A 27,340-nucleotide genomic window follows, 5' to 3' on the forward strand; every position below is an offset into this window, starting at 1 on the left:
TGGCAATGTGATTATCAAAGGAGAGACTACTGTCCACCTGTGTCCCAAGATCTCTTATCACATTTTCAGCATTAAGTAGACTACCAGCTATGTGGTAGTTCATGGGTACAGAGTTTTTACCAAAGGGGATGACAATACACTTTTTGGCATTGAGCTTCAGGTCATGGCTTTGACACCAGGTATCTGTCTCAGTGAGGCCCTTTTGTAGTTTGTCTACATCGTTAGGAGTTTCGATTATGGCTCCTAGTTTGCAGTCATCTGCAAACTTTGTTAGCCAAAGACCTTCTGTGTTTGCTTGCATTTCAGAGAAGTAGATACCAAACAGGAGAGATCCCAGGACTGAACCCTGTTGTACTCCACTTGTCACTTGTCTGAAGTCAGAATTTTAATCCGCTACTTTCACAGTGTGGGTTCTGTCTGTGAGCAAGTTGGCAACTAATCTTGTCACATAGGGATTTATACCTAGTTTTGTGAGCTTATCTATAATTCCAGAGTGGAGGATGGTGTTGAAAGTCTTGGCGAGATCTAGATAAGCTGTGTGAACCATTTTCCCCTCATCTCTGGCTTTGGTGACTGCTTCAAAGAAGTCAATCAGGTTTAGGGGACATGATCTACCTTTTACAAAAGCAAACTGTCGTTTTTGCATTTAGGTTACCTGTAACACATTGCATTTAAGTTACCTGGCACTTGCTCACTAAAGTAATTATATAAGTCAAGTCTAAAAAAAATTAAAAGCACTACACCCTCACAAACTCCCCTTGAGTCCCTTGTTCCCCATTGGCCCTTTTTTTCAATTATAAAGGAATTCCCAATACTATTCTAGCATGTCCAAAGGTCAGTTGTCAATCTCCTCTCCGGTCCAGCAGGTGAATCTGGGAATCTTGAGGCAATGTTACAACTGCCTCATGTACACAGACAACCCTCTCCTCCTCCCAACAAATTCCAACACATGTGAGAGATGCAACCATATAGCCAAACTGGAGGTTAAGCTCTCTCAACTCAGTACTGGCGTAACCAGTCAGGAGGAGAAGGAAACCACACTCACTACAATTCCAGTCTCACATAGACCTACCACGACAACAAACCAAACACATAAACACACAAAACATACTGGAGGCTCTAAATAAAAATCTGCCTAAGCAGCAGAGACCTCCAAAGCAGACACCCAAGCAACCGCTACCCCAAAACAAAACACGTGCAACACATAACTCACAAAGCCAGTGTGCTGAACAGTCACAGCCCTTAAGGCTAAACAACACACCTGATACACTTGGAATAGGTGACTCTATCATCAGGCACACTGACGTCCCGCTCACCAGGCTGAACAAGGAGAGGGTCACGGTGAGCTGCCTGTCGGGCGCAAGGATCTGTCACATAACACAAGCACTCAGGGCACTCCAAGGCAAGTACAAATATGACTCAGTCATTGTCCATGCTGGTGTGAATGACCTGAGACGTACCTCCCTGGACTACATGAAAAGAGACATAGAGGAGCTCTCTGAGCATGTAGCCCAGGCCGGTATGACCCTGACCTTGAGTAGCATCTTACCCTCACCAAGAATGATGCCACAATATGAAGACAAGATGATCAATTTCAACAATTGGCTTAAGTGTTGGTGTCATTCAAAGGGGATCCAATGCCTGTCAGCCTGGGATGACATGCTCAACAAGCCACGATGCTTCGCTAGGGACGGCTTGCACCTGTCACCCCTGGGCTTTCAGATATTGGCAAAGGCTCTTGCTACCCCCATAGTGCCTTTTTTAGGCAAGGCTCAAAAGACAAACCCACCTCCATAGGTATCACAAGGGATAAGAAACTAAGAGTAATGCTACTCAACGCCAGAAGTCTAAACCTCAAGATGCACGCACTTGAAACTCTCCTTAGCATGGAGAACATCGATATCTTTGCAGTAACAGAAACCTGGTTCAAGGCTCCCGAGAGCACCCCAGCACTACCAGGTTATACCTCATACCATACTTTTCGGCCCCAAAACTTGGACCGGACTACAAAAGGAGGGGGAGTATCAATATTCGTCAAAGATACCCACACCTCCAGGTTGGTGGCACAGCACGAAGCATCAGAGAGTATCCATGTGCAACTAACTGTGGGTAAAACTGCCTTCCAGTTTATAGCCTGCTACAGACCACCCTCCCAAACACAGGAACCCAACTTGGCCTTCCTGAGAATACTGGAAAATATGAAGGTCTCTCCAAACACCATTATATTGGGCGACTTCAACTACCCAAACATAGACTGGGAGCATTACTCTAGCTCCAACACCCTAGCCCAAAGGTTCCTAGAATTTATAAACTCAAATGCTATGGAACAACTTGTTACCACTCCTACAAGAGGGGAAAACATACTGGACCTGATCATCACCAACATGGGGACACTATGCTCCAGACCAGAAGTGTATCCCTCACTGGTAAGATCAGACCATAAACTAATCTCACTGGATATTCACATCCCGACCCCACCCCCTGCCCAGAAAACCACAGTGAAAAACTTCTCTAAAGCAAATTTCACACGCCTCAAAACTGAGGCGAAATCCTTCAAAGCCCCCGGGCCTGTGGAAAATACGGCTCAGACTGCAGAATCCTTTATAAACGCATTCTATGAACACCTTCAGAAATGCATGGATCATGCAATCCCAAATAAAACCAAGACCCAATCCTCCAAAGGCAGACGTCCTGTCTGGTGGACCCCAGCCATAAACAAACTATACAATAGAAGGAGGAAGCTACTACATGATAGAGCAAAATCTCAAAAAGGGAAGGCATCTCTGATCTGTATTAGCAAAAAACTACGGGCACTCATAAAGTCGTCTAAGGCCAGCTCCGAGAGAAAAATTGCACAGGACACTAAGGATAATCACAAGGCTTTCTTTAGTTATGTTAGGAACCTGGGTGGGAATTCCCAGATATGCTCAGAATTAGTCCAAAATGACAAAAAATACACCGAGCCCACAGACATTGCCAACATCCTAGCTGACAGGTTCAGTGCAAACTTCTCCCCCTTCTCCCCACCAAAAAGGCAAATATCTATCCCAACAGAGTGCTGCCCCCCTGACATCTCAGATGCTCAGGTAAGAGCCGCCCTCTCCAAAGCAAAAACACAGCATCAATGGGACCAGATGGTGTTCGGCTGCATCCTACATGAACTCCAAGAAGAGCTAAACCCAAACATAAAACTACTGTTCAATCTTAGCCTTACTACAGGATATGTACCCAAAGAGTGGCGTACAGCAACAGTGGTCCCTCTCCACAAAGGTGGTGCCTCAACGGATCCTGGAAACTATCGCCCCATAAGCCTGACTAGCTTGGTCTGCAAAGCTATGGAAAGGATCATCATAGACCTCATAAATAAAGATATTGGGGACCTACAGACACTGGATCCTACCCAGTTTGGCTTTGTTAAGGGCAGATCCTGCCTCTTAAACCTGGTTGATTTCTTTGAAACAGTCACCAAGGCCATTGGCGAGGGAAGGTGGTCCACACAGCCTACCTGGACCTCGCAAAAGCCTTCGATACAATACCCCACTCGGGCATTATAGATAAGCTCACCAGCTTAAATATAAACCCCTATGTCACCAGATGGGTTGCAAACTGGCTCAAGGACAAAACCCACATGGTTAGAATTGCTGGAGCCATGTCAGACTCCAAACCAGTTACAAGTGGCGTCCCACAAGGCTCAGTCCTGGGACCTCTCTTGTTCGGTATATATTTCTCGGTACAGGCCAACACAGAAGGACTGTGGCTGACCAAGTTCGCAGATGACTGCAAACTGGGTGCCATAATCAACTCTCCAGCCGACACAAGCATCCTCCAAAAGGGCCTCATAGAAACAGACAACTGGTGCCAGAGCCATGGCCTCAAGCTAAACGCCAAAAGTGTATAGTCATCCCTTTGGCAAAAAAAGTGCCCACAAATTACCACATAGGTGGTAATCCATTAAGTACAGAAGAAGTCATTAGGGACCTGGGGACCCAAGTTGATAGCAATCTCTCATTTGACAACCACGTGGCCAAAGTGGTTAGAAAAACATTTTATATAGCCCACCTAATCATGAAGGGATTCACATCTAGATCAGGGGAGGTCATTGTACCTCTTTACTCATCCCTCATCAGGCCCATAATTGAGTACAATGCCCCTTTTGGGATGTACCTTACCAGACACCTGCAGCAACTGGAAAGACCCCAAAAGTACCTCACCAAGAGGATCAAAGGGCTCAAACAGATGCCATATGCTGCCCGGTTAAAGAAACTCCAGCTCTACTCAGTGGCATACCGCCTGCTCAGAGGCGATCTGTGCCTGACGTATAAAGCCATGTCCAACCAAGAATTAATGGACATGCTGCACCTCAGAAAATCCAAATCCCATCGAGCTACGCGCTCGAGAGACTTGAACCTCAGCACTGAAATAAATAGGACATGCTGGAGGGACAGATTCATAACCCAGAGGCTCCCTTCACTCTGGAATAAAATCCCAGTCCAGGTTAGGCAGAGTCCCGCATTGACTCTCTTCAAGAGGAATCTTGATGAGTGGATGGGAGATCGTAGGTTTACCCCGGCTATCACTTCTGTGTCACTGTTAGACAGAGGCACAGTATACCAACCTCAAAAAACACATAGCAAAATTAATTTAAAATGGGTGGCGAAAGCCAAACACACTCTGGCTAGGCTTATAAATGCCCTAGGGCAGATAGCCTAGTATGAACCTATGAACCTATGAACCTCTATATATATATATATATATATATATATATATATATATATATATATATATATATATATATTTATATGTTACAGTAAATATACACATGTATATACCTAGGTTATGTCACAGCAGTTACGGGTAACATATGTTCAGACAAGGGCATATGTTAGTGGGAGGTCCAATAAACAAACATCTACCTCCCCCCCCACCTCAGCTAGGCTGGTGAGACATACAGACACACAACAAGGGTAAATACACCACTGCTTCCCAGACCACCAGCAGGAAACTACCAGTGGGAGAGATCTACAAGGTCTACACTTTAAACATGGACAGCGATGTCCCCTGTGGGACACCAAAAATTGTATTCTTGTAGCCAAGCCCTGTAAAGATTGCTGCGACCAGGATGTAGCTGTACATGGACCAGTAGGTTGTGCAAGCCTGATAACACATGGGTTGACAAAACGTACAACATGTGTCCCGACAAGGGGAGAGCGGGCAGTGTGTAGGGGTGTGTTTATACCCCACCTGTGCCCACAGTAAGGATGAGTGTTGTAGAGGAGTGGCAGGTAGGGGAGCTACGGGTATGCGATTATGGGCCTAGGTGTGCAGGTATTGGCTGGCAGAGACGTATTAGGACCGCCCTGTGGATGTAAGTAATATTCTGATGTGGGTATAGCAGACACCCATACCTCCCAAACCTTAAGAGCACATCTACTGGATAGTCCGTTAACCATTGGGGGAACACATAGGAACTATATCATTGAACTGTCCCCGATTACCAGGGATGTTCATGATTACAAATCAGAATCTAACACAGTCCCAACTAAACCCTCCTAGAACTAGTGATATTAGGAGGAAAGGTGGCGGAATACACGTAATGAATAATGACAACATGTAAGAGTCATAAACAGCATGTACCTCAGACAATGTGTATGAATACATATGTGCTCTGGGTCCATCAATGTGTCAGGTTAATAGCACCAAACTTCTAAAGGTGTCCCTGAGGTTGTTATGCAGTGTTCCTGATTCAGTGTTCATTCTTCCCCATTTGTATGAGAGGTCTGCTAGTGAGAGAAAGTGCATGTACCGCCGACTACCTTAGAAAGGTGATAAAATAATAGGGTTGGGGTTACCACCTGTCCACCTTTGCGAGGGACACTCCCCTTTGGGCAGTTGTGTCCTGCAAAATAAATGTAATTATGGCAAATGTCCTGTGATTTAGGGCAAAGATTTCCTATATTGTCTGTATTAGTTGCATAAAACAATTATTTTGTATCTGAAACACCTAAATGTTATAAGAAACAGTATAAGCTACTATAATGCTACAAGAATAACCTTTTATTTAGGCAAAACAGTGAAGTACTCTCCTTTGTACTGGCTGTGGGTATGTGTTTCCTTGAAAAATCTGACGTCTCTACATAAAGGTTCTATAAGGTTGCCACTTTTTCAAATGGCCAAAGTAGGACATGTTCTGTAGAAATGTCAGAATTTCCAGGACAAAACATACCTACAGCTGTGCATAGTACAGAATTATACTTATCTGCACAAATAAAAGCTTATTCTAGTAATATTTGAATTGCTTATGCTACTTCACATGACATATAGAAGTTTCATATATAAAATAACTGTTTTATGCAACTATTAAAGAAACGTAGAGTATAATTTTGTTCTGTAATCAGGGCATTTGCTATGTCTTGATTATTTTCGCAGGACACAACTGCCTAAAGAAGGACTGGCCCTCGTAAAGTGGGACAGGTGTTAACCCTAAAGTCCCACCTTGGTCAATTGAAAAGGTGGCAAACCTATAATAGGTATGCGATAGCATGACTCGGCCGACGACTGTGGCTCCCAAACCCCAATTACTTGTCTGTATTGAAGAGTCTTGGTTCCCATGTATCAGCCAGATGGGAGTAGATTGTATGAGGAATACACAAATAATATGATTAATTCACTGGACAGGCCTCTGATTCTGTACAGTCGAACGCCATGCCGTCGCCTAATGGGCAGCTATTCCCGATACTGTAGTCATGTAGTCCGATGTAATAGGCATCACAAGGTAATATTGTGGTCCTCGCTCACACCCAGGGGTGTGAGTGACAGATGCAAGCACCAATGTCAGTGCATTTGCAAATGCGGGAGCGAGCGGTTGTAAACGTGTTTGGCTACCAGTATGCGAGTATTGCACTGGTAAAGTAATGTAGAGGCTAACTGAATGTAAGAAGCTGTAACCAGAGGTCAGCAGTGCTTAACACCGCACAAACCCACGTACACCCACTCCCAACTGCTTTAATGTGCCTTACTCCCTCCATATCCAATGGCCTTGTTCTGCCCTGCAGCCAAATAAACATCCTCTGCAAGGGTTGAAACCAGGACCCTGCACACACAGCTAATGTGAATTACCAATACGCTATGGCAGATATACAGACAACGGACAGTACCACAAACATATCATACAGCACAGTCATTCAACAGTATAGGAATGTATCCCATCATGTAGATGTATATGTGAGTGTTTATGTCCAGCATATAGGTAAACACATATATAGGGATATATCAGAAACATACCATGTGGCAACAAAGCATTACAAACGAATGAAACTGGAAATACCAGCGACTCCTGCATTATGTAGTGGTGCTGCTCTATGTGATCTCAAGACTCTCTCAGACAGACGTGTCATTCATACACACAAATAGCTGTACATTGGCCGTATACATCACTCTGTGCATGTAATGTACATTAACACAACAGTACCTGTCCAATCATTATGTGTGAACAGTACTCTTGCAAGGTGCTGTGTGCAACATCATCATCATGATAAAGGTAAATGGGGTAACCATAGAAGGACCGGTAGTGATGTGTGTACAATACTGTCATCCTCATCACATGTACCTGGACCATGTAGGAGTGATGTGCATACCAGGATCGTGCACCTGAGGGACAGGGGTGAGGATAACAGGAGTATGTTGTGATGTATATTACAAGGGTTACATGTGTCCAGTGGTCACATGTGTGTCATGGACAGCTATGTATATGGCAGATGTTGTCCTAGGAGCCCATTGGTCTTATGTTTCTGTAGGTGAGGGTCGGATGTAGGGGAAGGAGTGTAGGTATGACCGTGGGAGATAGGTAGGGTAGGATCACAGAAAAGACAGCATACAGGGTTGGTATATGATGCATGTGGGGGGATACAGCCCAGGCGGGGATGGGTGTTCAGCATTCACAAGCCCATGGGAACAGTGGGATGGAGGTCCACAGCCTTGGGCAACTGCCACTGCACCTAAACAGCAGCAAAGGAGTCAGTGCTGGGTGCTGTCCAGGAGAGGCAGCATCACCCTGTAAATGTGACACTCCACCCTTGAGCTGGTGTATCTGGATTCGAAACCCCTTAGTGAGCCACCAATGCAACACATCTGGGACCGCACAACAGCAGACATGTACCTGTCTGGTGCTCCCAGGGGGGACATGCTCCATCCTTAGTGGTGGTACCACCAGAAGGTGGTGCAGAGCCAACAGAGGTTGATGTCCAAGGCTGGGCCCCAGATGTGCTAGTGCCCGGTGCCAGGGTCAGCTGAAGTGGGACAGGAGGTTCTGCCGGGACCTCACAACCCATTCAGCCTATGGTGTTGCAGTTTAAACCCACATATGGCTTAGTGATAGACAACAGCATGCAGGATTACCTACGACAGTATGCATAGATAACACCATCAACCCAACAAAACAGCATACAGGATTACCTACAACAGTATGCATAGATATCACCATCAACCCAACACAACAGACAGTATAGATTTGCAGAGGAAGCACAACACATGCATATATACTGCATGCCATCTTTACAATGTGTAGTAGACGTGTGACCGCAGCTATGAGCAGTTGCCCATTATTGGCTTGTCACTGAGAATCTCAGACAGTGTCTGTCATACCACTGTCTCATGTGACACATGTCCATTCAAGGATGCGATGGCAGTAACACATCCCTATCATCATGTACTGTCTTCAATCCTCACACTATGCTTCTACTGAGCACAGATGTGTGTTCAGTGTGTAACACAGGAAATAAATGGTTGCACACACTGACCAGTTCACATATGGCCCTACAGATGGGGTCCCTCATGAACAGAGTACTGTCATGTCTGTATTATAACAGGCAGAATAGCCATTGCCACACACATGTTAAACAGGAAGTAGTCTCAATGCAGCATAGCTACACTTACATGCTGTAGTCATGTGTGGCAAATTACCCTCCTGTCTTTAGGCTATTTCCCACTGTGTAAAATGTTTGAGGTACATCCAGAAATCATCTGCGATGCCATGTTAGAACACCACATCCAGGTACCACTCACAGCTACTTTCATGGCCAAATAACAACATGTTTTCCCTAGATAGTGTACTGTGTTTATCATGTGGATGGCTATGGGAACACCATCACAGCTGTACCACATGCAATCAGCTAGAGGAGGACTGCAATAGGTGCAGAGGGCATCACCTGGCCATTTTCATCTCTTACAATACACATGGTGCTGCTGTGCAGGTGTACACCTTCACATCCACCAGAGAGTGTGTGGCCGAAACAGGCAAAGTACAACAGGGAAGGGCTTGGAGACTTAACCCTAAGTATCGTCTGCCACACGCCTAACAGTACAGGGGTCAAACCCCTGACTGACTTCTCATTACTATTACATGTGCATGACGTTACTACATGTGCCACAAAGGTGACATGTTGCTGTGCTGTAAGAACATATATGTGTGTAGGTCAGTGACATCTGCAACAGAGATATAGTAGACATACATTAGGTGTGGCACACGTGGCTGTCCATGTGAATGGATGCCATTGTCACCACAAACACACACTCTAATAGGCACGCATTGAAACTCTTTGCCAGGGCCACAAATACACAACCTAACTACTTAGTTTGCCACACTGCAGTAATGCACAGGACTACATGCACCACAGGGGATATCTGGAGGTTCTATGGGCTAGGGCATGTGAAATTGCTTGACATCTGTTGGTATGCCAATAAGGGTTATACTGGAAATAACTGTGGTTGGGAGCATCACAGCCCACATGCAGACACAAGGTGTCAGTACTGGCATGCAGGTATGCATTGCTTCATGGGTGTGTAGTGGTTGGCTGTGCAAGATGGCTGTAAAAGGCTGGGTGAGGGGTAATCCTTGACATTGTGTCACCTGACAATGGTGTGCAGTGCAGGGGTGTAGTGTCTGCAACGTCCCACACAGATAGGTACTGCATGATCTGGCCTGACATCCTGGTTACCAATGTGTATGGCCATTGCTTTGCAATGCATGCCATGTCTGTGTTTGATAGTCCTTCACTTAGACATTGCCTGGGATGTACATGTCCCACAATACTGTACAGTGACATGTACAGGTGTACCTGGTTTGGCAGGCACATGTTGTGTACACAGCCTGTTATCCCCCAATATGCCAATACTGGCCTGGTGTGGCAAAACCTGCTTATAGTGAGCAGGTCGACCCTGCACCTGCATTGATAGTATGATACAGGTATTCCACGGTGGCATGGATCCATACAGGGCACGTGTACAGCATTGTCCGGCCTCTGTGAAACACATTTGATGGCACCACATATGCTGCATCCATCCAGTGTGGAACATAGTGAAGGCACAATGTCCGCATATATGTGCCTATTGTACCACTGTACAGGGTGCCATGTTCTCTGCAGGCCACTGCATTCACACCATGCCTACTATCTGTCATCAATGTGCATGGTACTAGCAACATAGCGAGATATCCTAGGCAAATTTGTTTGTGCATGGCACATGGGTGCGGGACATATACCAGGTACTAGAAGGGCTGCATACTTTGTTCACCAGGCCTTTTGCCAGCTGTAGGGGTATGGCTTGCCAACACAGTCTCATGGCTGACTGATAGCTGTACTCCTCATGAGGTGGCCAATGTGTCATAAGATGGACAACATATAGGAAAACTACAAAATCCACTCCCAAACATGTCCAATGGCAAGACAATCACAGACACCTCTACACAGGCTCTGACAAACAAACACACATCGCCATGTCCTGTATACAAACCCCTACCTACCATACCACACTGCAGCAATACGCTTTTAGGGCACACACTACAGCAAATACTGAGTTGCAACACGCCTACATGTGAATACCTATGTGGGTGACAGCAGCAGGAATGACAAAGGTGGTGATGTGATTTGTACAGAGAGTGCATACTCTACAAAGCAGAGTACTTGGCTCACACAGGCAGACATACACACACACAAACACACACACACACACACACACACACACACACACACACACACACACACACACACACTTGACATGTCTGAGATTAGAACACCGACCTAACTACTTTAGCACACTACAGCATTATGCAGTTACAGAACGCGCTACCCAGATTACTGGGACACAGCACTCCCAGAAGTGTATTTGTAGATGGGTGAGCAGTCTAAAAGCATTTTCCAGTTCTCAGGCAGACGGGGACAAAAGCACACACACACACACACACACACACACACACACACACACACACACACACTTGGCAAGTCTGGGATTAGAACACCAACCTAACTACCTTATTACACTACAGCATTATGCAGTTACAAAACGTGCTACCGAGATTACTGGGACACAGAACTCCCAGAGGTGTATTTGTAGGTGGGTGACATCATCAGCCCTGCCAAAGGTGTGTATAAGAATTGTATGGAATGTGAGTAGTCTAAAAGCATCATTCAGTCCTCAGGCAGACGGGGACAAACACACACACCCACAAACACACTTGGCAAGTTTGGGATTAGAACAACGATCTAACTACTTTATTACACTACACCATTACGCAGTTACAGAACGTGCTACCAAGATTACTGAGACACAGCACTCCCAGAAGTTTATTTGTAGATGAGTGACATCATCAGCCTTGACAAAGGTGGGTATAAGAATTGTATGGAGTGTGAGCAGTCTAAAAGCATTTGTCAGTCCTCAGGTAAATGGGGACAAACAAACACACACACACACACACACACACACACACACACACACACACACACACACACACACACACACACACACACACATCAGTGGTGGGAACAGAACACCTGCCTATCTACAGATCACTATTACAATACTACATAGTTACGAGTCGCGCAACACAGACTACACATTTCAGGGTTGTCATTATGACCTTCTAGGAATGCGGACATCAACAGGGATGCTGCCAGTTAAGATGTGCATACATGTGAACCTGTGTGTTTAAAGTAGGAATCCATCCTGACCTGGAGTATGCCCATCTGTGGAATGGATGACTACTATCACTATATAGGTTTACAATGGCCATACCCATACACAGAGGCACATAACCGACACAAGCTGTCACTGGGCATGCTCACACACTTAGTAACATAGGGCTATTCGGAATGCACTATATGTCCATCTGCACAAGTTTATACTGGGCATGCTGATACACTTAGTAGCACAGGGCTGTCTGGGATGCACTCTGATTCTAAACACAGAAGGCCACAGTGTCCATGTTATTACAGGTAGACATAAAGAACACATTGTAATAGGCTCTGGTGTTAGTAGTTATCATTGTTAGCAGGATCGCTGCTCTACATATATCTGACACCGGTCTTTTACACAACGTCTGCTGCTGTCTATCACCTTAGATGTACCATTCTATACCAAGCACAATATCACCACTCACAGTGATGTCTTTCTAGAAGTGGAAACTGCTTGACCAACACAATGAGCCTTGCTAGAAGTGGCAACTGCTTGACCAACACAATGAGCCAATGTCCTGCTGTAAGCATGAGGTCGTCCAGTGTTTTTCATTCTGGGATGACATGACTGACAGTGAGACAGGCCTTTGATACATATCACATGCATCCATGATTCAAGGGAGTGGGGATAATGCCCAAGTCACATCCGCCCATATAGTGCCATTCCAAGGCAAATGTCCTAAAGACAGGATAACACCCTGACACCTACAGGACAACTGCATTGTATGCTTATGCTAACCAGTGCTAGATGTGTAGCATCCATAATCACTGCTGCTCACTGTAGATCTAACAATGGGGAGTACTGACATCTGTGCAGTGAGGAACACCTGGCTGATGGCTCTGTAGTGAATAATAGCACTACCACCATATACCTCAGAACTATACATGTGGGCCATAACACAGGTATGGACCACTCCAGGTGGTGGTGTCCCCACATACATAGAGGCCAATCACATGTACTGACCAGTACCCCCACAAAAAGCATCACAGATGAGTCATGTGCAAGACACAGTGTCACATGCTGCATTCTAGGATGTAAACCTTAGACACCACCATGCCCTCAGACCATCAGCACACATCCATACATGTTGTAGGACATATAAGAGTACACCACCATGTGATTTTTGACCAATGGAGTGTACCAAGCTCTACATCAACTGTAGAGAGTACCCATGTACTGACACAGTTGCATCATGTGTTATGCAATGCAGTGATAACACTGTCTGTAACCAGGTCAGCTGTACACATATGAGGGGCCCCTCAGTTGTTTGCAGTATTAGCAAATGACTGTTGCTGTACACCAGTACACACCCTCATGTTTGGATATGACATACATGTACCTGCCCTGGGTATGTACATGCCTCACACACACAACATACATGTAAATAGCATAGCTGTTGTTGTCTTTTGTGCAAACAGGTGGCTACAGCCGCTACACACATGCACAAGGAATGTAGGTCCATGGCTGCTGAATGCTAACAGTACATAAGGTGTGATATCAATGTTGACAGAGGTAACATTCCCTCTGCACCGGTCACCCATTACACCTATCATATCATACAACAGTCCATGTGTCATGTATGTCATTACACATGTCCACCAATTGCAATGCCTACAAACATGCCCAAATGACAGGATTGTAGGACCTTACACACATGTACATGTAGTGGTGTGCATTCAGATACCATGCGTGTGCAGTTGCTGATGTATGCAGGTGACATGTATCTTAATATATCATGCAGTTGCAATGCAACTTCAACATTGCCAACTGTATATGGTGATATGCTGAATGTACAGAAAGATGTACCTCAGGTATGGACAGATGTGTGGAAATAACTAAGTGGAGGGGCATCTTTGCAGATGGATGTTTGCGAGGACAGCTTACAGGTGTGTCACAAGTGGTCCTACAATAACCTGTGTAACGGGTAAGCAATGGTTTTATTAAATGAAGGACATACACAACTTATACAGTGGTCAGGGTGACACCGAAGGTAAATCACTTGACACCTGTTAACAGTTAAGACGTCCCGTGTGCATATATCAGCACTGTTGCCAAAGGAAGCGTCAGTACACTTTGTAAGGTGTGCAATACTGCTATAAGTCTGTCATACATATCATGAGCTAGGCAGGTCTTTGATTCATAGTACTGGCATGTGTGGTTGCGTGTGTGTCCATATATGTCACGTATGGTGGGGAATACATCTCAGTTGTTACTCACTCTCCTGTACACTACTGTACACATCTGTACAGACTGCAATGTAGAAAGCAGGACATAGGCAGGGGTGGGTATCTCACACATGTGAGGTATCTGCATGTGCGTGACATAGGTGTATTCAATAGTGAGTGCCACAGTGTGTGTGTGTGTGTGTGTGTGTGTGTGTGTGTGTGTGTGTGTGTGTGTGTGTGTGTGTGTATGGCTGTCTGGTCCCTGGAGTGAGGATGTATGTTACCATACTGAACTGATAAGACCCTTCCTCCCATCCAGGCGATGAAATCTACTATCCGTGTTGATGTCCCCGATCTTAGGCCATACTGACAACCTGTGCATGTGTATTCTCTGTGGCGCTTCATGTAGGTGCACAGTACTGTAATGATGATTTGCACATAGGCAGGGATCCTCACCTCAACAGTAGCAACCGTGTGTAAGTGTGTGTTACTGTGTCAGTGAATCTGTGAGTGTGTGGGTGTGTTACTGTGTCACTGAATACATGTGTCAATACCTGAGTATGTGGGTGCAGTTGTGTGTTGGCATCCTGTCATGGGAACAAGTATTACTGCTTCCCAATGAGGCATCACACTTCCCACTGGCCTCTACCCTAGTAATCAGCTAGACCTCTCTCTTACCTCACCACTCCACGTAACTGTACCTTTGATGTCACCCAGTATGGATGTCACGTCTGTAGCCACAGTAGCTTAATACACAGCTATCACGCTCTTGGATCAGTAGACATGTTTGGAACGTGGGACTTTCTCACTGTTATGTGGCAGCTACACGGTGCATGCTGGTATATTCATACATACCTGTGAGTAGTCCACATTGACATATGGGACACTAACTGCAAACACTGACATCCACTGGCACGTGCAATTAAACCTGAAGGAGGAAAGCAGAACATCATGACCTACATGCAGTTACTGTTGTTACACAAGACACATATTGTTAACAGTACGAAATGCATTGTACACCTGTAGTACATGGTATGTCTGCTGCCTGTCAACAGTACTCAACAATTGTAAACTATACTTATCTACCTAGTCTGTTCACCCTGTGCATCAAACCATATGAGCATGTCCCTGCACCAATGGTGTGGATGTCAGAGATGTGGCACAGGCATCATCATATGCACCACTGGATGACATCATGTGTGTGGATTAGGGCCTTTGATCTAATTGGGCATTTGTGGATGTTATGCATGTGTGTGTTGTGGTGCCCTACATATGTTTCCAGTGTGTGCGTGTATGCATGCACACAGTTCTGGCAAGTGTCTGGCCTACACAAGGGTATTATTGACAGCTGCAGACGGTACAGGCCAGGTTTTACAGTTCATGGTGACTGGCAGTGGACATGTGATCTGTGCCTGCCAGGGGTTGCATGGGCACTACCAGGCAGAGGTGCAGACTGGGTACTTCTGATGACACTAGTTCACTGGAATAGTGTCCCTGTTGGGACCGTCCAGGGCCATGTGCACATTGCCTGCTGTGTTGTGGTGTGGACAGCACAGCACCAGCTGCACTGTTGCTGCTACCACCACTATGAGAGCGGACTTGTGAGGTAGCTTGTACACGTAGACCTGAAAGAGGTGATGTAGCAGGCCTACATCTACGTGCCTGACACCTCACTCCTACCAGATATTCCAACACAGACAGCTCACGCTTATGGATTGTCATGCCATGGTCATGGACTCCAACCATGTCACCCAACCATCTATCCAAAGCTTCAGCAATCTGCTGTTGAGCATTTACCATTACCTGGATGTTGTTGTTTAAAGAACAGACATCAGCCCTCTGAAGCCTCTGATCTCTATTGTGCCATTCAGCACATGTCTGTGCCTCCATTACAGCCTGAGATATGTGTCTGGTGACACCAGCTGCTGAGCTCTGTCTTGCAGGACATGTTGGCCAGAGGTCCTCCTACGAGCAGCACTAGCCATATGCCTGTGTGGGGCACCACCAGTCAGTTGGCTGACACCATGATGTGCAGGCACATCTTCCATAGCCCCCACACTTTCCTGTTCCAAGCTACCAAATGCCAACTGTCCTTCCTCTATGGCCACTGCTGATGGGGTATGTGCAGGCATGAGATCTCTGTACAGGGATGAGGGGGATATAGGAGGAATGGCACCCAATGGCACAGATTCAGCCCTTGACAACCCTGCCTGTGCCTCAATCATATGTTCATCATCACTGCTAGAGTCTGTGGGGACACTAACATCAGATGGACTGCAGGAGGGCAATGCATCTACATCACCTGTGAGTGCAGACAAGAACTGTACATTACAACATTTACAACAGACACACACACACACAGACACACGCGCATGTGCTATGACAGAAGGCATGCAACATGGATGTGATACGGCAGACGGCATGCAGTGCAGACAATAATAGTGATAGTTATCATACATCCCTGGGTTGCACACAACAGCATGCATCTGTCATAGCAGACACCATGCAAATTACACAATCATAGTAGTAGTTAGCATACATCCCTGTGTTACACCATGTAGACCAGCACAGGTTAACAGTGCACCTGCCTGATGTGTGGCATATGACCTTGACAATCACATATAGTATGACGTGATCTGCTGATGTATGCAATGACTTGCACACATGTTTAACACAATGGTGTCCTGTCAAATATACAGTGGGGTAATGTTGTCCCAATGCAGTGTTGTCTGTGTGCCCTACAGATATACCTCACATTTAGCTGATGTGCATGGTCATTGCAGGTAATCATGAGGCTTTTCTATTGTTATACAGTGTGAGTTACAGACACAGTTCATAGCCATGACTGTGTTCAGATACAATACATATATACTGTCGAATGTGACTCACGTCACTGAGGTGTATACACACTAAACCACGATGTTGAATGTGTGACACAGGTCACTGAAGGGTATACAGAGGACAACACTGCACATCTGCAACCATACTGCTGCTGCCTGGCAACTATGGCCAGACATGGTGAACACGTCGGTACACCACTTCCCACATGACATCTGTGTACCACACACACAAACACACACACACACACACACACACACACACACACACACACACACACACACACACACACACACACACACACACACACACACACACACACACAAGGAGCAAGTATGACATTGATGTCTGACACTGGCAAGGGGAATGTACTGTATCTGTGGGCTGATCTGGATACTATACAGGTGACTGCTGTCACGTCATGATACTCTCAAGATGTTCAACACATCTTATGTGGTGGATTGATGTCACGCCTACACAAGATGTGCACAGGCCTGTAGGATGTCTAGTGTTCCACATCTGCAATATAACCATTACACAAAGGCCATAGTTGGACCATGTGTAGCCATTGTACGACAGGGTGTACACACAAGCACATCACATCTACTGTGTGTGTTGCTTCATGTCTCTGGCCATCCTCCATGGCCATGTGTGTACATTTGTTGGCCAAATTATTGTGACAGGCATCTATTTCACATGTCTGTGTTGTTCCATATGACATACGCCCATAGATGTCATATGTTCCACTGACAACAGGATTATGCAGACAAAGGGTGGTATGTTTGGTATGTGGGATATGTTTTTCAGGTTAGTTAGGCAGTGTTGCAGCCAGGCCACTAGATGCCATGTACATGTCAAGATAGCACATCACATTGTGAGACATTCATAGCAGGGCTATGATCCACACCAGTGAATCCTGTGGGCTGGCCATACTCCAGTCCACTGTGTAGTACTGTTTCTATTTCCCACATGTGTAGCTCTGATCTGTAGTAGATGTCCCTACAGTGAACAGCACCTCCACCATTCTATGCACAGCTGTCCACACATCTGGCAATGACAGTTTGTAAGGATTCATGTCGGTGATTCACATAGTTTGCAAGTGTTGCACATGGGTAGGTATTGTGATGCATTGCAGGTCCGACCTGTATATTGTGACAGGACCATACATTATGTGTACATGTGGTAAATGGCCACATGGCAGATAGATCTGTGCATTACGATGCCTGATAAATAATAACAGTCTCACCTACAATGGGCTGCTGTCACAGCGGAATGCCAGAGGTACATAAATAGGAGTAACACAGCAGTATGAGCATTATCCACACCTGTATGATAGCTACAGGGTGCAATGTGCATGTTAACACATACAGCAGTACATTAGATTATACTGTGGTGTATGCACATGCAGAATAGCATACTATAGTATGCGGCATGTGTCTATACATGCCTTGCATATGATGTTACATTACATATTGTACAGTGACCCATGCAACTATATGGACTATAGTTGTTAAAGGTGCAGTAGTGACTTACCAGGCAACTCCAGGCTCGGTGGTTGAGAGACACCCACCTCCAGTATATCGGCTAAGGCTTGTAGATGTTGTTCTGCAGGTGTCCCCAAGTTGGCCAGTAGCTCCTCGGTATGTGTGAGTGGGGGCTGGGTTGTTGGTTGACCACCTGTTGCACCTTGTTCCCTGGCAATTGCATTTGCACACTGTCTTGCCCATCTAATGAGGTCTGTACAGTGTCTGCGCACCTGCTGGTATGTGCAGTTGTGGCCACCCACATCATTAACCCTCCTGCGAACGTCCATCCACTGGGCATCCCACTGCTGTGCATCCTGTGTCACATGGCTGAACAGGATATCATGATTGTCATGTAGGTATGGGATGAAGGCCTCATCCTCCAAGTGGATATAAGGGGGTAGCCTTGCACGTGGCATACTTGGAAGACATAATGATGGAAACAGGTCACAGTAACTCACAGAGACGTACAGAGCTACAGCTGAACATACATGTGTATCACATTTATTACGATTAAATAGTTGTATTTGCAAATCTACATGACACTGACACCACTGCCATGTTTGTGTCACACACATGTGGCACTCAATGGTGAGAGGATTTTATCACCATATATGTGTGTGTGTGTGTGTGTCACCTATTTACATTGCTCATACTCCATGTGGATGCTGTCTTGATGTGGGCATGTCTGCTTGCCTGTACTGATGTTCCTACCTATCAGCACATGGCTGGATGTGTCCACATTAATGCAGTCGACCTTGATGCTGTGTATATGTAACATATAAAGACTTACACTGCCTTAACGGACATGACCTGTGACCCTGCAGATTTGCTCACATAAGGTTTTACATATATCTGTTCTGCCATATACATCTACACGGCACTGTGCAGCAATTCAACATCCTGCCATGTATTACCTGTGTTGCACATGTGATACACATGTGACACTGGCTAGCCAGATGGTATTTGCAGGGATGGATGTCAACTATAGCATGTACAGTCAAAGTCAACTAGTAGGCTATATGCCCTGGGCCATGTATGAATCTATGATGAAAGGTTACCTGGCTGTAACCAACAGGAGGGTCTCTGGGGCCAAGTGGAGCAGTGCCACATAACTGATCCACAGGGTTAATGATACATTTACCATGAGGTCATAACACCATGTCTGAGAGGGGAACGATGTGCAGCTTTGTTGGACAGGAATGCATAGTATGGCAGGACTATGTAAAGTATATGGGACAAGGGATCTGCCCAGCATGTGGTGATCCTAGTAATAGGAAGGTGGATGTCCATCAAGTATGTGTTTGAGATCAGGATGTGTAAGTGTAGCATGTCCAACATCACTGGGTTGGACATGGATTTATTCAGGGTATGCATCATGCAACATAGTGGAGATGGGGAATGGGAAGGCTGGTGTAGGCCATCTGAACATGGCCAATACCCCTTAAAGGAAATATGTGATCTGATATGGGTCACATGAGTGTTGTGTATGGCTGGACAATGATCTCTATATTCATGGATGGTGCCCTGTCATGATTAGGGTTGCCACATATGACTACCTGACAGGTGTGGTGACATAGCTATCACAGGAAAGACAACTGCCCAGCTGCATCCCTTACACACAGTGTCCATTATGTTGACCGCTGCCTTGGTGGTAGTTCATGGGTGCAGGGTTATTAACATAGGGGTGACAATGCAATATGTAGCTGCCAGATTGTGGCCAAATGTCACACACACCTCACCCACAAAGCCCCTTCTGTATGTTGTCCACAACACTCTGAGTCGGCTATTGCTCCTATGTCATAGTCATTTGCATACTTCAATAGGCAGACACCTTCTGTTTGTCTGTGTGGTATGGACTACAATGAGGGGGAATACAATTCATTAACCCTGCTTACTGTAGCTGGCACTGGTGTGATGTGCATGTATTATTCAGACACCTTCTGTAGTGCTGGTTCTGCCAGCAATCCCGTTGCAAAACCCTCATGTGACATAGGAATGTATATCTAGTATACCAAGTGTAGGTGGAACTGTCCTATGACCTGGCAAGGTTATGATATGCAGTGTGAAATAAACCTTACTGTCATCTACATCTGTACTGCTGACATCAAATAATTTGATCAAGGTTCATGTCCTTTCAGACCAGACTCATCAGGGTAGTAGTGCAGTACTTCCCATTATCAGTGGTGTCTCCCCATTTGTGGATTGTGATACCTGTTGGTGTGCACCATTCAGTGTTTACACAGCCTGACATGAAGCTATGTTTTACATGATGTGTACGTGGAGAGCAACTTGTTTTGCCATATGTGTATGATACAACCTGTGAAGTGGAGAGGTCCCATGCAGCTTGAGTGCAGCTTGTATCTGCATAGTTGTGGGTACAGGGTCTCTGTGGTGTACATGGATATATGATTGTGTACCTGTTGGGGGGAACAGTGTGTTTATGTTATCCAAGACCCTATCTGGATTGCTTATTCATGCTCAGCACTTGTTCAGAACTTGTAAGCACTACGTAAGCTACTAATTACTACAGCACTCAATCTTCCTCATTACCTAGAGGTAAACAGGTTTTGTACATACTTTTCTCACTTGCTTAGAGTAAAATAGCTCTTGTACTCACTTTCTTAACTTATCTAGGGGAAATTAGCTTTATATTCAGGCATGTCCAAGGGTCAGCTGCCAGTGTTCTCCCCTGTCTATCTGATGAATCTGGACATCTTGAAGTAATGTAGACATTGCCTCATGTACACAGACAGCCTTCTCCACCTACCACCCAACACTACAACCTGTGAGAGATGCACTTATCTAGCCAAACTAGAGGTAAAGCTCTCTCCAACCAAGCCTGGCCCTGACAGTCATGTGGAGAAGGTAAACATTTGCACCACACCACACTCATCACATAGTCTCACTGAATCTACCCTCACCATTAACTAAGAAAACTACTCGTGTACCAACTCATTAGCTCAACGCTTTCTGGAATTCATAAACATCAATGCCCTGGATCAACATATCCACACACCCACCAGGGGGAACAATATCCTAGACCTAGGCATTACCAACATGAGTGACTGGTGTACCACACCTGGTCAACTCCTCGTTGGTCTGATCAGACCATAAGCTGAACACCATTGATATCCACATCCCACCCCCACCCCCCATTAAGGGAACCACAGTATAATATGTCTACAATGCCAATTTCATGCTTCTTAAGACAGACGTGGTGAACGTCATGACACCCATGCAGATGGACAATACTGTTACAACTGCTGAATCCTACACAAATGCACTCTATAAGCACTTACACAAGTGCAGGGATCGTGCTATCCCAAACCGAACCAAGACACTATACTCCTAATTAAGGAAGCCAATTTGGTGGTCCCCTACCATATACAAGCTGTACAACAGGAAGAAGACACTGTTGCAAAAGAGAGTACAATCCCATGCATGGAGGAGCTCCCTGGTCAGCCTCAGTAAGAAGGTGAGATCCCTTATAAGATCCTCCAAAGCTAGCAACGAAAACAAAACTGCCACTAATTCCAACAACAACCACAAAGCATTCTATAGCTATGTCAAATATCTCGATGTCAACACCCAGATCTGCTCTGAGTTACAGCACAAAGGCACGAACATTACAGAACCAACTGATATTGCCAACATCCTGGCAGATAGGTTCAGTGATACCTTTCCCCCCTCTCACCCCCTAAAAGGCCCATATCTATACAGGAAGAGTGCAGAGTCCCAGTACTCACAACTACGCAGGTAAAAGCTGCACACACTAAAGCCAATATCACAGCATCCATGGGACCGGACAACATCCCAGGCTGCATTTTACATGAACTTCAGAATGTACTGGTTCCCCATCTACGCACCATGTTCAATAATAGCCTAGCATTGGGCTTTATGCCCCCTGAATGGCACACAGCAACAGTTATCCCACTCCACAAAGGTGGCGCCACAACGGACCATGGGACCTATTGCCCTATAAGCCTGGCTAGGCTGGTCTGCAAAGCTATGGAGCACATCATCATGGATCTCAGTCACAGAGACATTGGGTACCTCCAAACCATTGACCCTCCCAGTTTGGCTTTGTTAAGGGCAGACCATGCCTCCTAAACCTGGTGGATTTCTGAGACAATTACCAAGGCATTAGATGAGGGTAAGGAGGTCCACACAGCCTACCTAGATCTCTCAAAGGCTTTCAGCACCATTCCTCATTCTGGTATTATTGGCATACCCATCCGCCTGAAAATTAACCCCTACGTCATGTGATGGTTTGCAAAGTGGCTCACAGACAGAACCCACACAGTGGGAGTTGCATACCTTATGTCCGACTGTATACCAGTTACAAGTGTCTTCCCTCAGGGCTCAGTCCTAGGACCCTTCATGTTCATAGGTTCATAGGTTCATAGGTTTATACTAGGCTATCTGCCCTAAGGCATTTATAAGCCTAGCCCAAAGTTTTGTGGCTTACGCCACCCCTTATATGAAAAAATACTGTGCCCATTAGTTTGTTGTGCCTCTGTCCAGCAGTGACACAGAGATGATTCCTGGGGTAAACCTACGATCTCCCATCCACAGGTCAAGATTTCTCTTGAACAGAGCCAGTGAGGTGCTCTGCCTCACATGGACCGGGATTTTATTCCACAGCATAGGGAGTCTCTGAATGATAAATCTATCCCTCCAGCATGTCCTATTTATATCCGTGCTAAGGTTTAAGTCACTTGCTCCAGTGGTTTTGGTGGATTTGGATTTTTTGAGGTGGAGCATGTCCATTAATTCCAGGTTGGACATGGCCTTGTATGTCAGGCACATGTCACCTCTGAGCAGACGGTATGCGACTGAATAGAGCTGGAGTTTCTTCAATCTGGCAGCATATGACAGATTTTGGAGTCCCTTTATCCTTCTGGTGAGGAACTTTTGGGGTCTCTCCAATTGCTGCAGATGTCGGGTGAGATACATCCCGAATGGGGCATTGTACTCGATCATTGGTCTGATAAGTGAAGAGTACAGGGGAACAATGACCTCACTAGATCTGGATGTGAATCCCTTCATGATCAGGTGGGCAATGTAGAAGGTCTTTCTAACCACTTTAGCAATGTGAGTGTCAAAGAAAGGCCACTGTCAACCTGGGTCCCCAGGTCCCTGATAACCTCTTCTGTGCTTAGTGGATTGCCACCTATATGGTAGCTTGGGGTTACCTTGTTTTGCCCGAAGGGTATGACTATACATTTTTTGGCATTTAACTTCAGGCCATGGCTCTGGCACCAGCTATCTGTTTCCGTGAGTCCCTTCTGAAGGATATCCGTGTCCGATGCACTTTCCACTATGGCGCCCAGTTTGCAGTCGTCTGCAAACTTTGTCAGCCAAAGTCCTCCCATGTTGGCCTGTACTTCTGAGAAGTAGATGCCGAACAATAGGGGGCCAAGGACCGAGCCCTGTGGGACACCACTTGTGACTGGCTTGGAGTCTGACATAGCGCCAGCAACTCTAACCCTGTGGGTTCTGTCCTTAAGCCAGTTTGCAACCCATCTTGTGACATATGGGTTTACGTTTAAGCTGGTAAGTGGGGTATTGTGTCGAAAGCCTTTGCAAGGTCAAGGTAGACTGTATGGACTGCCTTTCCCTCATCAATGGCCTTGGTGACTGTTTCGAAGAAGTCGACCAAGTTCAAAAGGCATGATCTGCCCTTGACGAAGCCAAACTGGGTCGGGTCCAATGTCTGCAAGTCCCCTATATCTTTGTTTATGAGCTCCATTATGATCCTCTCCATAGCTTTGCAGACTAGACTTGTTAAGCTTATGGGGCGGTAATTACCAGGGTCCGTAGAGGCACCGCCTTTGTGGAGTGGGACCACAGTTGCCGTACGCCACTCCTTGGGCACGTATCCTGTGGTAAGGCTGAGATTAAACAGCTGCCTTATGTGGGTTTAATTCCTCATTTAGCTCGTGTAGCACACAGCCGGGACACCATCCGGTCCCATTGATGCTGTGTTTTTAGCTTTAGAGAGCAGCTTTCACCTGCGCATTTGAGATGTCTGGGAGGCTACACTCTGCTGGGATAGTTATCTCTCCTTTAGGGGAGGGAGAGGGGGGTGAAGTTTGCACTGAACCTGTCTGCCAGTATGTTGGCAATGTCTGTGGGTTCAGTGATTTTTGTATCATTTTGGACTAATTCTGAGCATATCTGGGAGTTTCCACCCAGGTTCCTAACATACCTGAAAAAGGCCTTATGATTGTCCTTTGAATCCATGGCAATTTTTCTCTCAAAATTGGCCTTAGTTGATTTTATGAGTGCTCGTATTTTTTTACTAATAATGATTAGGGGTGACTTCCCTTTTATAGATTTTGTTCGATCATGTAATAGCTTTCTCCTCTTATTGTAAAGTTTGTTAATGGCTAGGGTCCACCAGACTGGATGTTTGCCCTTTGTGGAAAGAGTCTTGGTTTTATTTGGGATTGCCTGATCCATGCAGTCCTGGAGGTGTTCATAGAAGGCATTTGTAAGGGCTTCCGCAGCTTGGGTTGTGGTTTCCACTGGCTCAGGGGCCTTGAAGGATACCACACCAGTCTTGAGTAGTGTGAAGTTTGCTTTAGAGAAGTTCTTCACTGTGGTCTTTTTTGTTTGGGGTGGGGGCGGGATGTGGATTTCCAGTGAGATTAGTTTATGATCAGATCTCACCAATGAGGGATATACTTCCGGTGTGGAGCATTTTGTCCCCATGTTTGTGATAATGAGATCTAGTATATTTTCTCCTCTCGTGGGAACAGTGACTAGCTGTTCCATGGCATTTGAATTTATGAACTCCAGAAACCGTTGGGCTAGAAAGTTAGGGCTTGAGTAATGTTCCCAGTCTATATTCGGGTAGTTGAAGTCACCCAATATGATGGTGTTTGGAGATACATTTATACCCTCCAGTGTCTTCAGGATGGCTGTGTGGGGTTCCTGAGTTTGGGAGGGTGGCCTGTAGCATGTTACAATTTGTAGAGCAGTTTTGCCTATGGTTAGCTGCACCTGGATGGTTTCCGAAGCTTCGTGCGTTGCCACCAACCTGGAGGTGTGGGTATCCTTTATGAATATGGATACACCCCCTCCTTTTGTGGTGTGGTCCGGGTTTTGGGGCCGGAACGCATGATATGAGGTAAAACCTAATAGTGCCGGGGTGCTCTCAGGAGCCTTGAACCAGGTTTCAGTTACAGCACAGACATCGATGTTCTCCATACTGAGAAGGGCCTCAGTGTGCATTTTGAGATTTAGACTTCTGGCATTGAGCAGCATTACCCTCAGTTTCTTCACATTTTTGTTTTCTAGGGTGGTAGGTTTAGAATTTGAGCCTTGCCTAAAAAGGCACTATGGGGTGGCAAGAGCCTTAGCCAATATCAGGAATCCCAGGGTGACAGGTGCAAGCCGTCCCTTGAAGCAGCATGGCTTGTCAAGCATGTCATCCCAGGCAGACAGACACTGGATCCCCTTTGAATGACACCAGACATTAAGCCAATTGTTAAAGCTGATCATCTTGTCTCTATATTGTGGCATCATTCTTGGTGAAGGAAGGATACTGCTCAGGGTCAGGGTCATACCTGCCTGGGCTACATAATCAGAGAGCTCCTCTATGTCTCTTTTCATGTAGTCCAGGGAGGTGCGTCTCAGGTCGTTCACACCAGCATGGACAATGACTGTGTCATATTTGTACTTGCCATGGAGTGACCCGAGTGCTTGTGTTATGTGACGGATTCTAGTGCCTGATAGGCAACTTACTGTGACCCTCTCCTTGTTCAGCCTGGTGAGTGGGACGTCAGTGTGTCTGACTATGGAGACACTTATGACAAGTATGTATGGTGTTGTATTTGGCCTTAAGGGCTGTGACTGCTTTGCACACTGATTTTGTGGTTTATGTGTTGCTTGCGGGGTGTTTTGAGGTAGCAGTTGTTTGGGTGTCTGCTTTGGAGGCCTCTGCTGTTTAGGTAAATTTTTACTCAGAGCCTCCGAGTATGTCTTTGTGTGTTTATGTGTTTGATTCAGTGGTGTGGTAGCATTATGTGAGGCTGGTTTTGTGGTGTGTGTAGTTGCCTTCTCCTCCTGTCTGGTCTTGCCAGTCCTGATTTGAGAGAGCTCAGCCTCCAGTTTGGCTAAATAGCTGCATCTCTCACAAGTATTTGTGTTATGTGGGAGGAGGAGAGGGTTGTCTGTGTACATGAGGCAGTTATAACATTGCCTCAAGATTCCCAGATTCACCAGCTGGACCGAGAGGAGACTGACAACTGACCTTTGGACATGCTAGAATAATATTGGGAATTCCTTAATAATTGAAAACAAGGGCCAGTGGGGAGTGAGGGTGTAGTGCTTTTAATTTTTAGTGCTGACTTATATAATTGCTTTAGTGAGCAAGTGCCAGGTAACTTGAGTGCAATGTGTTACAAGTAACTAAATGCAAAAACGACAAACAGTAACTTTCTTTCAAGTGAAACAAGGAAATAAGTACAGAAAGCAATGCAGATATCACTAGTAATCCACAGAAGCGCTGAGAAGCCGCGTATTAGGTGGAATTAGCGTTCCAGGGAAATAACAAGCAAACAAACAACAAGCATATAAACAAAGCTAGATTCAGCAGGCCTGGATCTAGTCTATGCTAAAGCAAACAAGGTGTACCAATTTCAGTACGATACAGTTCAAATATTCAGGCACTATAAACCTTTAACCAAAAATTCCCAGCTCAGAAGTGCAGAGTCCAGCCTCTTCTCCCACAAGAGTGCAGACCACGAACCTTCTTAATGTAAAATAACTGGCCTGAAGCCCAAGTGCTTAAACCAGAAC

Source organism: Protopterus annectens, chromosome 1.part2 (assembly GCF_019279795.1).
Source record: "Protopterus annectens isolate FY-2018-M chromosome 1.part2, PAN1.0, whole genome shotgun sequence".
Taxonomy (NCBI): Eukaryota; Metazoa; Chordata; order Ceratodontiformes; family Protopteridae; genus Protopterus; species Protopterus annectens.